This window comes from Rhinichthys klamathensis, unplaced genomic scaffold (assembly GCF_029890125.1).
Source record: "Rhinichthys klamathensis goyatoka isolate OS25496 unplaced genomic scaffold, OSU_Roscu_1.1 h1tg000035l_1, whole genome shotgun sequence".
NCBI classification, from domain to species: domain Eukaryota; kingdom Metazoa; phylum Chordata; class Actinopteri; order Cypriniformes; family Leuciscidae; genus Rhinichthys; species Rhinichthys klamathensis.
The window spans coordinates 858,522-874,736 of NW_026606583.1; the positions used below are offsets into that span (position 1 = coordinate 858,522).

Genomic DNA, 16,215 nt, shown 5'->3' on the forward strand with positions numbered 1-16,215 from the left:
TCCGGTCAAAGTCGCAGCTTTGTCGGCTTATATCTCGAGAACCCCTGGCTCAATGTTCCCCAAACTCTATTAGATTGTAGTGCTGGACGGGCTCTTTCGAATGAGCCCACCCCCGAGGTCCAACTCGCCCGGGTCCCCGAGTTATAGCCGTTCAAAGTCGGGGGACCCAGCGAACGGCGAACCACTAGGGGGCGTCCCCGCGGCCCGCCACCGCCCTGGTTCGAGTCGGGGCCCCCGTGGGACCTCCTCACCCCAATTTGAGCTCTCTGGGTCTTCGCGTTCCCGAGATATGAGCGATTTTGTTCCCGAGATCGTGACGTCATCAGCGGGCGCCATTTTAGAACGCGCCCGACGGTTTTCGGCTAATATCTCCGCGAAAACACGGCCAAAATTCATAATTTTTTATCATTCTTTTCAGCTCAACTAGACGGTTCCAAAGAGCCCAGCCACGGCCGGATCCGTTGCGTTTTCGCTTAGATAAATGTGTATTTGCATCTCCATCTCTGGCCCCCGGGGGCCCACGGGGCCGTGGGTGGTCTCAAAGTAAAGGTCTCGTCCCCCTCTAAACGAGATAAAATTTTGGTGTCCGTAAGACCCAGTGGGACATCACAAAAAATTAATACGTCGCTGCTCACATCAGTCACCAAGCACAATCAATGGCCTCATCACAAACGGGGGTTGGGAAACGCTTAGAAAGCGGCTAGGGCCCTCAAACTCGGGGGCCCCACTCAGGGACGGGAGACGACGGAACTCGCCGAGTTTCGGGCTCCTGCGACCTTCCGTCTCCTCACGGGAGCGCGTTCTGTCGGTTTGACCTTTTTGACCCCGTGACGTGTTTTTCACCCTTTCGACCGCCGAACGAGGCCCCAGGGCCACCAAACTTTTAGGGCCGCACCAGGGGGCCGTGGCGAGAAGGAAAATGGCGTCCCCTAGTCGATCGGACGTTTCTAAGCGAAGTCCGCGAAACCGTTGTGGTGATTCATTTAATGGGCGAGTGGGATTTTCATGGAAAGGTCCCAGGGGCCCCAAATTCGGCACGGTGACCCCTGGGCCCGCCCCGAGCGACGTACCGAAAGCACCGGGCCCTAGAGTAAAGGCAAATATATTTTAGCCTCTATGCAAAATCTCTCCCTCGAGGCTGTTTCACTCTCACACTGAAAGAGCCTTTCAGGCCTTTAAATGATTTGATGGCGGGGGAGGGGCAATTTTTTGCAAAGGCCCTCGAGCTCCAGGATTCGGGGCCCCGCGTCAGGGGCCCCTGGAGAGTCGGAATCCAAAGTCCCGGGGTGCCACGACCCTCCGTCTGCGTACAGGGGCCGTCCCACGGGCCATTTGCAGGCATGTCGGTTTTGGCCACTTTTTCGGCATTTTCGGCCAAAATGGCAGCCAGCTGTGTCGCAGTTAAACTCAGAATCATGAGATAGCTGTCAGATCACCAAAAAAATCTCAATGAGTTAAATTGGCTAACTCCATCATTATAGACTAGACATTTGTTATTATTATGTTTAAATTCATTTTTGAAGTGACATTATTGCTGTCCCTGATTCAAGAGGGTGCAGATTTTCAGCCGCTTTTGCGCCTTAGACCCAGCCCCTTAGACCGCTCGGCCACGCTACCTTGTGAGGGCACCTTCCGTGGGCCATTTTCGCCAATTTTTTCTTTTAATGTCTCTCTTCTCCACAGTTAAATCCGTCGAAATTCTACGTGCCTTGAAGGAGCACCTCGACAGGTGGAAAGGCCTCCTAAATACAGGGGGGACGCAGTTACACTCCTGGAGGCCCCCCTCCCTGCAGATTGCAATTCCATCTCTAATCAAACACACCTGAATTACCTAATCAAAGCCTTTGGGCCATCCTCCAAAATGGCAGCCAGCTGTGTCGCAGTTAAACTCAAAATCACGAGGTAGCTGTCAGATCACCAAAAAAATCTCAATGAGTCAAATTGGCTAACTCCATCATTATAGACTAGACATTTGTTATTATTATGTTTAAATTCATTTTTGAAGTGACATTATTGCTGTCCCTGATTCAAGAGGGGGCAGATTTTCAGCCGCTTTTGCGCCTTTTCGGAGCAAAAAAGAGACTGGAGCCTAAATCCAGCGCCTTAGACACCTCGGCCACGCTACCCTGACGAGGCTCGTTTCGTGGGCCGTTTTCTGGCCATTTTTTTTTTCATAAATAGATTAAACGTTGGGTGCGTACCTTCATCGTCAGGCTCTGAAGCACGCCGAGTTCGGCCAAGGAAAGCAAAAGCGGCAGGGTTTGGAAGAGACCGGGAGCAAGCAGTGTCACTTCTCCAGTGTTTTCGCTTAGGCATAGCAGCCACGAGTGCCTTCTAAAATGCTGTCTTGGCAGCGGTGGGATTTGAACCCACACCCCCGAAGAGACTGGAGCCTTAATCCAGCGCCTTAGACCGCTCGGCCACGCTACCTTGTGAGGGCACCTTCCGTGGGCCATTTTCGCCAATTTTTTCTTTTAATGTCTCTGTTCTCCACAGTTAAATCCGTCGAAATTCTACGTGCCTTGAAGGAGCACCTCGACAGGTGGAAAGGCCTCCTAAATACAGGGGGGACGCAGTTACACTCCTGGAGGCCCCCCTCCCTGCAGATTGCAATTCCATCTCTAATCAAACACACTTGAATTACCTAATCAAAGCCTTTGGGCCATCCTCCAAAATGGCAGCCAGCTGTGTCGCAGTTAAACTCAAAATCATGAGGTAGCTGTCAGATCACCAAAAAAATCTCAATGAGTCAAATTGGCTAACTCCATCATTATAGACTAGACATTTGTTATTATTATGTTTAAATTCATTTTTGAAGTGACATTATTGCTGTCCCTGATTCAAGAGGGTGCAGATTTTCAGCCGCTTTTGCGCCTTTTCGGAGCACACTTAAGGTGTCTGGCCCTCTTTAAAATCACTGCTGGCAGCAGTGGGATTCGAACCCACACCCCCGAAGAGACTGGAGCCTAAATCCAGCGCCTTAGACCCCTCGGCCACACTACCCTGACGAGGCTCATTCGTGGGCCGTTTTCTGGCCATTTTTTTTTTTCATAAATAGATTAAACGTTGGGTGCGTACCTTCATCGTCAGGCTCTGAAGCACGCCGAGTTCGGCCAAGGAAAGCAAAAGCGGCAGGGTTTGGAAGAGACCGGGAGCAAGCAGTGTCACTTCTCCAGTGTTTTCGCTTAGGCATAGGAGCCCCGAGTGCCTTCTAAAATGCTGTCTTGTCAGCGGTGGGATTCGAACCCACGCCCCCGAAGAGACTGGAGCCTTAATCCAGCGCCTTAGACCGCTCGGCCACGCTACCTTGTGAGGGCACCTTCCGTGGGCCATTTTCGCCAATTTTTTCTTTTAATGTCTCTCTTCTCCACAGTTAAATCCGTCGAAATTCTACGTGCCTTCAAGGAGCACCTCGACAGGTGGAAAGGCCTCCTAAATACAGGGGGGACGCAGTTACACTCCTGGAGGCCCCCCTCCCTGCAGATTGCAATTCCATCTCTAATCAAACACACCTGAATTACCTAATCAAAGCCTTTGGGCCATCCTCCAAAATGGCAGCCAGCTGTGTCGCAGTTAAACTCAAAATCATGAGGTAGCTGTCAGATCACCAAAAAAATCTCAATGAGTCAAATTGGCTAACTCCATCATTATAGACTAGACATTTGTTATTATTATGTTTAAATTCATTTTTGAAGTGACATTATTGCTGTCCCTGATTCAAGAGGGTGCAGATTTTCAGCCGCTTTTGCGCCTTAGACCCAGCGCCTTAGACCGCTCGGCCACGCTACCTTGTGAGGGCACCTTCCGTGGGCCATTTTCGCCAATTTTTTCTTTTAATGTCTCTCTTCTCCACAGTTAAATCCGTCGAAATTCTACGTGCCTTGAAGGAGCACCTCGACAGGTGGAAAGGCCTCCTAAATACAGGGGGGACGCAGTTACACTCCTGGAGGCCCCCCTCCCTGCAGATTGCAATTCCATCTCTAATCAAACACACCTGAATTACCTAATCAAAGCCTTTGGGCCATCCTCCAAAATGGCAGCCAGCTGTGTCGCAGTGAAACTCAAAATCATGAGGTAGCTGTCAGATCACCAAAAAAATCTCAATGAGTCAAATTGGCTAACTCCTGTTGTGGCAAAAATTAATCTCAAACAAACATCACTGCGTAAGAGACACTCAGAGTCAAATTATATAAAATAGAAGTATTTATTCTTGCAAGAATAGGAGCAGTCTAATACACAGTTGTTACCCTGTGCAGAAGAGTGACACCCCCCAGACAGACTGAACTAGCTTTTATCTTAGTTTCAAGGCCTTCTTCCCCCCAGAGCCTTCCTCCCAGTAGTTTTCCATAGACGTCACTAGTTGGCCCACTAAGCTCCCCTGCACTAAGTGGCCTTCTGACATCTAGGTCAGAGGTCCTTGTTCGTCTGTTCTCTGGAGTGTCTCCCTCTTCTGCCTCCCCAGGTACATAAACAGAATCCTCTCTCACTACAAGTGAGAGACACACATGTGACATTCTTTGAATCATCTATATTTTACTAAAGATCAATGAATATAATTAAAATTGCCACTACAACTCCTCACTTTTTATCATTCTGATTACCCATAATCACAATAATAAACAATAAAACAAATTTTAAGTCATATCATCACACTTATACTCTTCATCTCTGATTTTTTGCATAAATGATCACTCTCCTTGAACTTGTGAAGAAAAGTTTAGAATGAAGAAGCATAAGGCTGTTTTTGTGGGGGAAAGGCCCCGTAATATTTTAGCTAGCAAGTAAACATTTTTACGACGCCGGGCTAAGCGAGAAATCACTGTTCCTGCGCTCCTGTAAACAGACCCTCAGTCACGCCAGTAAGGAAAAAGGTAGTTATAACATAGTAAGGAAACAAACAGATAAAGTATAATAAAAATCACTCAGTTTCAAACCCTATCTTTGTACGCCATCTCGTAACACGGATGACCGCTGCTTGTAACCTTCTTTAAATCTTTTGCCCTTAATCTTTCTCAGAAAATAAACAAATAGAAGAAAAACAAACAGAACATACATTTAACACATATCCCACTGTAGCTCCCGCTACCTGTATCGTCGCATAATTTTGTTCATCCTTGGGATAGACTGTCATTTTCACCAATTGAACAGACAGCATGTTTCACCTGTCACTGTAATCATATTCCCCCATGAATAACAAAATTATTAGAATAACAATCCTAACTCCTATCATTAAGCCTTTTCCATTAATCTACACCCATCTCCATATTTCACCTCGGTTTTCCTAACCATATTTTGTTCACTTCTAATTCAATTTAGTAAGCTCTATTTAATGCCATATTTAACAAAATCTAACCAGAGAAGTCTTATAATTTTGTCCATTCTTCTAACCAATGCAGTTGTTCAATATTAACTCTAATATTTCCATTACAGACACAATCAATATATTTTCTACATTTACAATCAAATCAATACCTAGTTTGATTCAATCAAACAAAATCATCACGAAAACAGATTATTCTGTTAAACTTAAACCATCAGTTGTGTTGATCATCTCGTTCGCCCCATGGACGTTCCGTGTTCTTTTACCTTTAACTTTCAATTCAAACATGCTGTGGTTCTACTTAATAAGCTTCAACAATTATCCCTACAATTTACATTAATTAATAGATCTTCTCTTCCCAAAAACATTTTCCTTAAATATTTCCTAATGAATAAGTAACCAATCAAATCTTTTGATCTACTGTATATCAATACTAAGCCCTATTTTGATTTAATCAAATAAAATCCTCAAAATAATCACAAAACCACATTCTTAAACCATTAGTTGGTTCACATCCTCCTCCAGGCGTGTTGATCATCTCGTTCGCCCCATGGACTATGGGATGGTTGTGGCCTGTTGGTGTAGGTGAGAGGCTTGGACCCAGGTGTCACACTCTCCAACCATTTTCTGATCCTTATAAGGTTTTCCCTTATATCACGACCGCACCCCCACTGGAGTGAACTTTCACCTGTGAATGGAGACCTTAAGTATTTTGTTAGTGGCCGCTTGTCTAGCAGCTCGTCCCCTTTGGTGTGACCTGTGGAATCAACAACCTGAAACATTATCTCCGGATAATTTCTTGCTCACTTAATAGCACTCGGGGTCCTTTTACCCTGAAAAACACTCAACCCCTGTCCTCATGTCCACACAATATTTATACATTTGGAAGAGAATTAGTTCTGTTTGATCCAATCCATCCTGACATTCTGTAAAAGGAAAATTTTAAGTTATGCGCTGCGCAGGTGTAGCACCTTTCTGCCACAATAATAACCCAGGCCAGGATAGTTAGCCAAATTCATCCATAACCATCATTTTATTGGCACATGTTGCCCTGTCTCCCAATCCTGCATGCTCTCTGTAAAGAGAAACAAATTTCGAGGTTATTGTCAGATAGTAAAGTACGTAGTTTCTTTTGTCTACTGTTCTCCCGTGGCCTTCGATGCCCTGGCGTTTCCTGTTGAAACAATCTTTGTTATTGGTGTGTGCACACTCACAGACATCAATTTTGTTAGGCAGAAAAAATGGCTTCTTTCAGGGCTTTTATCAAATTACCCCTAGTGTTCTCCCAACATTTATTCAGCAACTGTGAACCCCTTAATAAACCATATTTGGCAATTGTTATACCATCTCCCTCTTGATGCACGACACACCTCGAGCATCAATTTAACATAACATTTAACATAGTGTTTTTATAAAGTTTGCCATCAACACTAACCCAAACGTTGTCCTTCAGACAAATTCCCTCCAGACATCTTTCTCTGCCTCTGAAACAAAAATATTACATTCTTCACTTAAAGCCACAATCTCATCTTCTTATCGAAGTATTTGAAAGGCAACGGCCCTCAGTCTCACAGCGAATCTTGCTTTTCAGGCCTGTTGTTTGGTCTCTCAAGTCAGTCATCTACAAACATTTCCAAAGTCATCAATTTTCCCTATCAGGTCAAGTCGTGCTGTACAGACTTGGTCAATGTCAGTCAATCATTTCTCCCCCTTTGTTCACAATAATCATAAATGTGAGAGGCTCTCTTGATAATTTCATGTTGACTTAGCCAATATGTCACTTTGTTGTTTCCCTCAAATCTACAACATTTTCATTTATCTCAGCCCATGCCAGATGTTGATCTACAACTACACAATTCCAATTTACTTAAACTGATCTTCAAATCTACATTATGTATGACAAAAGTATTACTACCAGACAGAGCTTGATGGCCAATCAACTTAAAGCTTGTCCCATGTTCTGTATTGTCTTTTCATCAGAATTATCAGCTTCTTTAAAATTTGTCATTTGCCTTAACCCATCTGTAATGATAAACTCATTCCAGAGGTTAATGACGCAATATACACACCATTCAGGCGGAATATTAGTGCCCCAAACTAATACATACAAGACATAAAGTGCTGTCACCATCACACACACTCATACTAGACACACATATGTTAACTGCTCATTCTCAATGTTCACTTTTCTTTATATTATTGCTAAAAGATTTAAATTTTAAATAAGATTTTAACCTTTCCATTTTTCCTGTAGCTTCTACCTAATTTTACATGGTATCTTAACCACTTTCAAAGCACGTCTTGTTCATTATTCATTTGATTTTTAGACAAGTCAGCTGGGTTGTTTTGTTTCATTATCATTATTTTGCTTCAGCTTGCTCTAGCAGGCAGATAACAGAAAGACAGACACAGTTACCATCCCTTCCTCCAACTCAGGCAGTCTCTCTCACTATAAATAAATTTCTAAGACTGTAACTTATATAAAATGTAATATTAAATTCGTTACACTAATCTTTGACCATTCACCTTTGTTATCCAGACTTTTCTTAAATCTACAAGAGCTGTCTTCATCTTTAGCCACCACCATGTCTAACGACCTTCAGGAGTTAAAACTATGTCATAGACCTATTAGTTCAAAATCAACACTATGATTTTCCTTGCCCATAAGGCAAACCAGTACATAAAAAGTTTTGCTACTGTCTCCACAACAACTAATGGGAATCACTTCATGGCCTCAGCTGGCTCTTGAAAGCCCACTCCTGTTAGCCCTTTATCTATAATCTCCATCAGGGTGTTTTCCCCTGGCATATTTGCAGACGCTTGTCACAAATAAAAAAAACAAGCCATACAATGAATGCGGTTTCTGGTGATTGGTATTAGAGGAACACTCACGTTTCTGGGTCAGACTGCCTGTAACTCCTCACAGCTCATCCGCCCTAACGATAAAGGATGCTGCTGGCCTCACAGTCATCCGCTCCACTCTCATACCTTTCTCACATAAACACCTCCATCTTGAGATGCCAGTGACTTTACGTGATCCACTCTGGCTTGGGTTGCCCCCTGTCTGGCCAATAGAAGGTCTTACCCGTCATAGAGATGGTCAGTCGTGCCCACTGGTGACCGCTCTTTCCCATCACAGGCTGTTTGCTTCAACAGAACTCAGCTGTTTTCTAGAGCTTAGGAAAGGCACGTTCAAGAGTCACCAGAGCCATTCGGATTGCCCAATAGTGTTCACACAGGGAGACAGGTCAATAACAACAGTATTTAATCACTTAAATCCATTAACTATCTTAAAAGCAGCAACCAAGCTACTTGGATTATACTCAGTGAATTTAGATCACAACCGTACATTCAGTGTACTTCATCTGTAGCCGGAGCCATCGGTCCTGAATGGTGGAGACTAAATGAGACAAAGAAGTTACTGGTCCTAAAATAAGCTAATCAAAATGTCATCTCTATCTGTATTATTGTTTTAAATACTTCTTTAAAGTCATTCAGTTTTATTTTTAAAACATCTCTGTGTCTATGATCTTCAACTGAAACACTGTGCTTTACTTATTATCACAGATACCAGCTTTTAGCTGACTCATTGAATGAGAGAGACTCTGAGACTCTATTGGATGGTACACTGCTCTCTCATATACTTCTAACATCAAACATTTATCTATCATCTTTTAACTCTATCCCAGCTTAAGGCATCTTTGCCAGAAATTACATACGGTTTCAAATAAACATATTATTTATATTTGTCTTTTGCCCACCTCAGGGAATTTAGACATTACAAATTTCCACTCAGATTGAGTCTCTGTCACACTGGCAGTTTCAGGCACAGCACACATCAGATTTTAGATAAGCGAACTGTTTCAATACAGCCCATAACAAACTTATCTTTTGAAAGCAAAACATCAGCTTCTAGTTCTTTCATGGTCAACTTTTCAAGCTGTTTGTTTAATCAGATGCCTTTCAACACATTTTACATTTAGCAACTGTTAATTCAGTAGCCTACTGCTTCTGCTTATTTGTTCTTACATAATGGTAATTATTCTAGTTCTCAATAACGTTTCACATTTCTCAATCTCAATTTTAGTTGTCAAGTTCTCAATTACCATAACTTAATATCTTCAAAAGTTTTCTCTTCTAGGAGTTTATCAGTCTCCAATCAGGATTCACACTAACTTTGACAAGGCTACTCTGCATCTTTTGCAGTTATTATAAATCATCTTTGAGATCTGTCTCTCTATATTACCTTTACATATTTTGCAACTCACATTTGTTGGAGTCACAAAAGGATTCACTTTAAGACTTCAATCTTTTACCTTGTTTTTTATCTCTTATTTCTCAGACCAAAAAATTGTCACTGTCGTCATTTAAACACTGATCTATTTTCAACCCTACATTATTATCAGAAATGTGTCACGTGTTAAATGGTCCTACTGACCACAGTCAAGACAATCTCTGTCATCTGGTTGGTTCGTGTGTCAGCCTCAACTACAGCATCAGACACCTTGCAGTTTGATCACTGTGAGCTTCCAAAGGGCTTCAACTTAACTGCACACCCTTGAAGCAGTGTCCCATTCAGGAATGTAAACAGACCCACTGATAAGCAGTTCTCTGTATTCCTTTGACCATCCACCAATGGCGGATTCAATCACAATAGCCAAATCATAATCTTCATCATTATTATTGGCAGAACATTATACATTATTGATTTCCAGAATCTTTGGACATAGCTGTCTTTACACCTTACTAATTTGGTATTATCATCAACAACACTAATTACAAGTACTGTTGCTGTTATCCCAGCTTATCTTTTACAAAACATCATCTGCAAATCTCTTCAAAGTGAGATCTTCAGAGCAGAGCTGTTTACAGCATTTGCTCTCTTCTGTCTCACTATTTATTTACTTATTTATTTTCCCGGACTGTTCCGTTACTCTTCATAAAGTGTAACAATTTGTACATCATTATTTTCATTTCCACTGGTTTGAAGCCTTTTTTCCTTCCATCACATTATTGTCTCAGTCTTATCTCTACTGTTTCTCCAAAACAGATTATATCACTCAGTCCGTAAATTACACAGACAACCATTATAGCTACTTGCTTCAATACCCTTATTTTCTTAACATTAATAAAATAAGGCAGATATATCATCATTTCAATCATTATTTTATCAAAATCTAGAATTGCTCCCCATTCTGCTTAAAACATTCTTCATATCATGTTAATCCCTGTCAATCATACAATGCCTTATTTTATTCTAAAACTTTTCATATCATTTAAACATTTTACATTTGACTTCCATAAATTCTATCAGACCATGTCTATTTTCATCACATATAGTTTTCTACTATATTTCTCCTTTCTTTTCCCTACATGCCAGTTCCTTCATTATCCTCTCCTTTCTTTTCTCAAACATGCCAGTTCCTTCATTATCTAACCAGTACATGATTGTTTGAACAATCCCCACACACACATATCTCACACACCAACCTTTTTGTTTTTTTCAATTCCCTCTTCCACCAAGTCTCACTTACCGTTCCCTCTATTTCACACAGACAGCCTTATTGCTTCTTGCTACTTCAATCCTTGTCATATAAATTTAAGTTCTATAGACATCTAATGTCATGCATCCATTTACTGGATGAAGAAGTAAAAACATTATTTCTCCTGGCAGTTCGACATTTTATCTTCAACTGAACAATCCATTATCTGTTCACATTTTTTACACACATGTTGAACGCAGCCACAACAACCTTTTGTCCCGCTGCCCTGTTCCACTGATTCTCGCACACTCTTAGTCTATTTGTGCTCATGGTAGCTCATGATCATGGTATTTTCTCAGTTTTTTTTCCAATATCTAAAACATACATTTCCCCCCATACTTTCCTAGTTCTACAGAAAACCGGTGTATCAAATTTGGCATGCTTACTCTGAGATTTTCCCATACTGGCTGTTTTCTGTTCTCTGTGGATTTCTCTTCAACGCGCGTTTTCTTTAATCTGTTAGGCGTCCCTAAACAAATCCGATTCTTTCTTTTAACCCAAATCGGTCGGGTTGCACTATTAGTGCCCTCCTAATTATGGTTTACCAAAAAATTCTGGTTCCCCCTAATTAGCCTCAGTACCTAAAAACAATTTGCTCCGTCGTGGAACAACTAATTTTCAGGGTACCTATCTGTTTGAAATCTCTTGATCTGTTACAGTTCTCACTTAATCCCAGATTATTTATCTGCTTGAAATTTCTTGTTCTGTTGCAGACCTCAATTAATCTCAGATTTTTCCCTCGTATCTGTTTGAAATTTCTTGATCTATATAGATCTCAATTAATCTCAGATTACGTACCACAGAAACAGCCTTCAGCCAATATGGTTCAATTTTACTCTTCTCCCCAATTAAACTGAATTTAATTAACTTACCCAAAAGAAAATAAATTGAACTGTCTCTTACCAGAGATGCTTCTGTTGCCACCTGCGGGTTCTTTAGATTCCAGTGGTCGATTCTCCCGGCCCTGATATCGGTCGGCCCCTCTCTCTCAAGTTTACGAGGTAGAGCTGGAACTTACTTAGTCCAGGTGGCCAAACACCGTCCGATCTCAGGTCCAGGAGGCACGTCCAAGGAATCCCACTTCTGACACCAAAACTGTTGTGGCAAAAATTCATCTCAAACAAACATCACTGCGTAAGAGACACTCAGAGTCAAATTATATAAAATAGAAGTATTTATTCTTGCAAGAATAGGAGCAGTCTAATACACAGTTGTTACCCTGTGCAGAAGAGTGACACCCCCCCAGACAGACTGAACTAGCTTTTATCTTAGTTTCAAGGCCTTCTTCCCCCCAGAGCCTTCCTCCCGGTAGTTTTCCATAGACGTCACTAGTTGGCCCACTAAGCTCCCCTGCACTAAGTGGCCTTCTGACATCTAGGTCAGAGGTCCTTGTTCGTCTGTTCTCTGGAGTGTCTCCCTCTTCTGCCTCCCCAGGTACATAAACAGAATCCTCTCTCACTACAAGTGAGAGACACACATGTGACATTCTTTGAATCATCTATATTTTACTAAAGATCAATGAATATCATTAAAATTGCCACTACACTCCATCATTATAGACTAGACATTTGTTATTATTATGTTTAAATTCATTTTTGAAGTGACATTATTACCATCCCTGATTCTAGAGGGTGCAGATTTTCAGCCGCTTTTGCGCCTTTTCGGAGCACTCTTAAGGTGTCTGGCCCTCTTTAAAATCACTGCTGGCAGCGGTGGGATTCGAACCCACGCCCCCGAAGAGACTGGAGCCTAAATCCAGCGCCTTAGACCCCTCGGCCACGCTACCCTGACGTGGCTCGATTCGTGGGCCGTTTTCTGGCCATTTTTTTTTTCATAAATAGATTAAACGTTGGGTGCGGACCTTCATCGTCAGGCTCTGAAGCACGCCGAGTTCGGCCAAGGAAAGCAAAAGCGGCAGGGTTTGGAAGAGACCGGGAGCAAGCAGTGTCACTTCTCCAGTGTTTTCGCTTAGGCATAGCAGCCACGAGTGCCTTCTAAAATGCTGTCTTGGCAGCGGTGGGATTCGAACCCACGCCCCCGAAGAGACTCGAGCCTTAATCCAGCGCCTTAGACCGCTCGGCCACGCTACCTTGTGAGGGCACCTTCCGTGGGCCATTTTCGCCAATTTTTTCTTTTACTGTCTCTCTTCTCCACAGTTAAATCCGTCGAAATTCTACGTGCCTTGAAGGAGCACCTCGACAGGTGGAAAGGCCTCCTAAATACAGGGGGGACGCAGTTACACTCCTGGAGGCCCCCCTCCCTGCAGATTGCAATTCCATCTCTAATCAAACACACCTGAATTACCTAATCAAAGCCTTTGGGCCATCCTCCAAAATGGCAGCCAGCTGTGTCGCAGTTAAACTCAAAATCATGAGATAGCTGTCAGATCACCAAAAAAATCTCAATGAGTCAAATCGGCCAACTCCATCATTATAGACTAGACATTTGTTATTATTATGTTTAAATTCATTTTTGAAGTGACATTATTGCTGTCCCTGATTCAAGAGGGTGCAGATTTTCAGCCGCTTTTGCGCCTTAGACCCAGCGCCTTAGACCGCTCGGCCACGCTACCTTGTGAGGGCACCTTCCGTGGGCCATTTTCGCCAATTTTTTCTTTTAATGTCTCTCTTCTCCACAGTTAAATCCGTCGAAATTCTACGTGCCTTGAAGGAGCACCCCGACAGGTGGAAAGGCCTCCTAAATACAGGGGGGACGCAGTTACACTCCTGGAGGCCCCCCTCCCTGCAGATTGCAATTCCATCTCTAATCAAACACACCTGATTTACCTTATCAAAGCCTTTGGGCCATCCTCCAAAATGGCAGCCAGCTGTGTCGCAGTTAAACTCAAAATCATGAGGTAGCTGTCAGATCACCAAAAAAATCTCAATGAGTCAAATTGGCTAACTCCATCATTATAGACTAGACATTTGTTATTATTATGTTTAAATTCATTTTTGAAGTGACATTATTACCGTCCCTGATTCAAGAGGGTGCAGATTTTCAGACGCTTTTGCGCCTTTTCGGAGCACTCTTAAGGTGTCTGGCCCTCTTTAAAATCACTGCTGGCAGCGGTGGGATTCGAACCCACGCCCCCGAAGAGACTGGAGCCTAAATCCAGCGCCTTAGACACCTCGGCCACGCTACCCTGACGTGGCTCAATTCGTGGGCCGTTTTCTGGCCATTTTTTTTTTCATAAATAGATTAAACGTTGGGTGCGGACTTTCATCGTCAGGCTCTGAAGCACGCCGAGTTCGGCCAAGGAAAGCAAAAGCGGCAGGGTTTGGAAGAGACCGGGAGCAAGCAGTGTCACTTCTCCAGTGTTTTCGCTTAGGCATAGCAGCCACGAGTGCCTTCTAAAATGCTGTCTTGGCAGCGGTGGGATTCGAACCCACGCCCCCGAAGAGACTGGAGCCTTAATCCAGCGCTTTAGACCGCTCGGCCACACTTCCTTGTGAGGGCACCTTCCGTGGGCCATTTTCGCCAATTTTTTCTTTTAATGTCTCTCTTCTCCACAGTTAAATCCGTCGAAATTCTACGTGCCTTGAAGGAGCACCTCGACAGGTGGAAAGGCCTCCTAAATACAGGGGGGACGCAGTTACACTCCTGGAGGCCCCCCTCCCTGCAGATTGCAATTCCATCTCTAATCAAACACACCTGAATTACCTAATCAAAGCCTTTGGGCCATCCTCCAAAATGGCAGCCAGCTGTGTCGCAGTTAAACTCAAAATCATGAGGTAGCTGTCAGATCACCAAAAAAAATCTCAATGAGTCAAATTGGCTAACTCCATCATTATAGACTAGACATTTGTTATTATTATGTTTAAATTCATTTTTGAAGTGACATTATTGCTGTCCCTGATTCAAGAGGGTGCAGATTTTCAGCCGCTTTTGCGCCTTTTCGGAGCACACTTAAGGTGTCTGGACCTCTTTAAAATCACTGCTGGCAGCGGTGGGATTCGAACCCACGCCCCCGAAGAGACTGAAGCCTAAATCCAGCACCTTAGACCCCTCGGCCACGCTATCCTGACGTGGCTCGATTCGTGGGCCGTTTTCTGGCCATTTTTTTTTCATAAATAGATTAAACGTTGGGTGCGGACCTTCATCGTCAGGCTCTGAAGCACGCCGAGTTTGGCCAAGGAAAGCAAAAGCGGCAGGGTTTGGAAGAGTCCGCGAGCAAGCAGTGTCACTTCTCCAGTGTTTTCGCTTAGGCATAGCAGCCACGAGTGCCTTCTAAAATGCTGTCTTGGAAGCGGTGGGACTTCTCCACAGTTAAATTCGTCGAAATTCTACGTGCCTTGAAGGAGCACCTCGACAGGTGGAAAGGCCTCCTAAATACAGGGGGGACGCAGTTACACTCCTGGAGGCCCCCCTCCCTGCAGATTGCAATTCCATCTCTAATCAAACACACCTGAATTACCTAATCAAAGCCTTTGGGCCATCCTCCAAAATGGCAGCCAGCTGTGTCGCAGTTAAACTCAAAATCATGAGGTAGCTGTCAGATCACCAAAAAAATCTCAATGAGTCAAATTGGCTAACTCCATCATTATAGACTAGACATTTGTTATTATTATGTTTAAATTCATTTTTGAAGTGACATTATTGCTGTCCCTGATTCAAGAGGGTGCAGATTTTCAGCCGCTTTTGCGCCTTTTCGGAGCACACTTAAGGTGTCTGGACCTCTTTAAAATCACTGCTGGCAGCGGTGGGATTCGAACCCACGCCCCCGAAGAGACTGAAGCCTAAATACAGCACCTTAGACCCCTCGGCCACGCTACCCTGATGTGGCTTGATTCGTGGGCCGTTTTCTGGCCATTTTTTTTTCATAAATAGATTAAACGTTGGGTGCGGACCTTCATCGTCAGGCTCTGAAGCACGCCGAGTTTGGCCAAGGAAAGCAAAAGCGGCAGGGTTTGGAAGAGTCCGCGAGCAAGCAGTGTCACTTCTCCAGTGTTTTCGCTTAGGCATAGCAGCCACGAGTGCCTTCAAAAATGCTGTCTTGGCAGCGGTGGGACTTCTCCACAGTTAAATCCGTCGAAATTCTACGTGCCTTGAAGGAGCACCTCGACAGGTGGAAAGGCCTCCTAAATACAGGGGGGACGCAGTTACACTCCTGGAGGCCCCCCTCCCTGCAGATTGCAATTCCATCTCTAATCAAACACACCTGAATTACCTAATCAAAGCCTTTGGGCCATCCTCCAAAATGGCAGCCAGCTGTGTCGCAGTTAAACTCAAAATCATGAGGTAGCTGTCAGATCACCAAAAAAATCTCAATGAGTCAAATTGGCTAACTCCATCATTATAGACTAGACATTTGTTATTATTATGTTTAAATTCATTTTTGAAGTGACATTA

At 43.5% G+C, this 16,215-nt stretch overlaps 1 non-coding gene across 1 annotated transcript; it reads right to left on the reverse strand.

The window, feature by feature from the left end:
• Positions 1-12,567: 12,567 nt before the first annotated feature.
• On the reverse strand, positions 12,568-12,649 carry trnal-uag (transfer RNA leucine (anticodon UAG)). Its single transcript has one exon. It is a non-coding gene; the product is annotated as a tRNA-Leu (tRNA).
• Between the last annotated feature and the right edge of the window lie 3,566 nt (positions 12,650-16,215).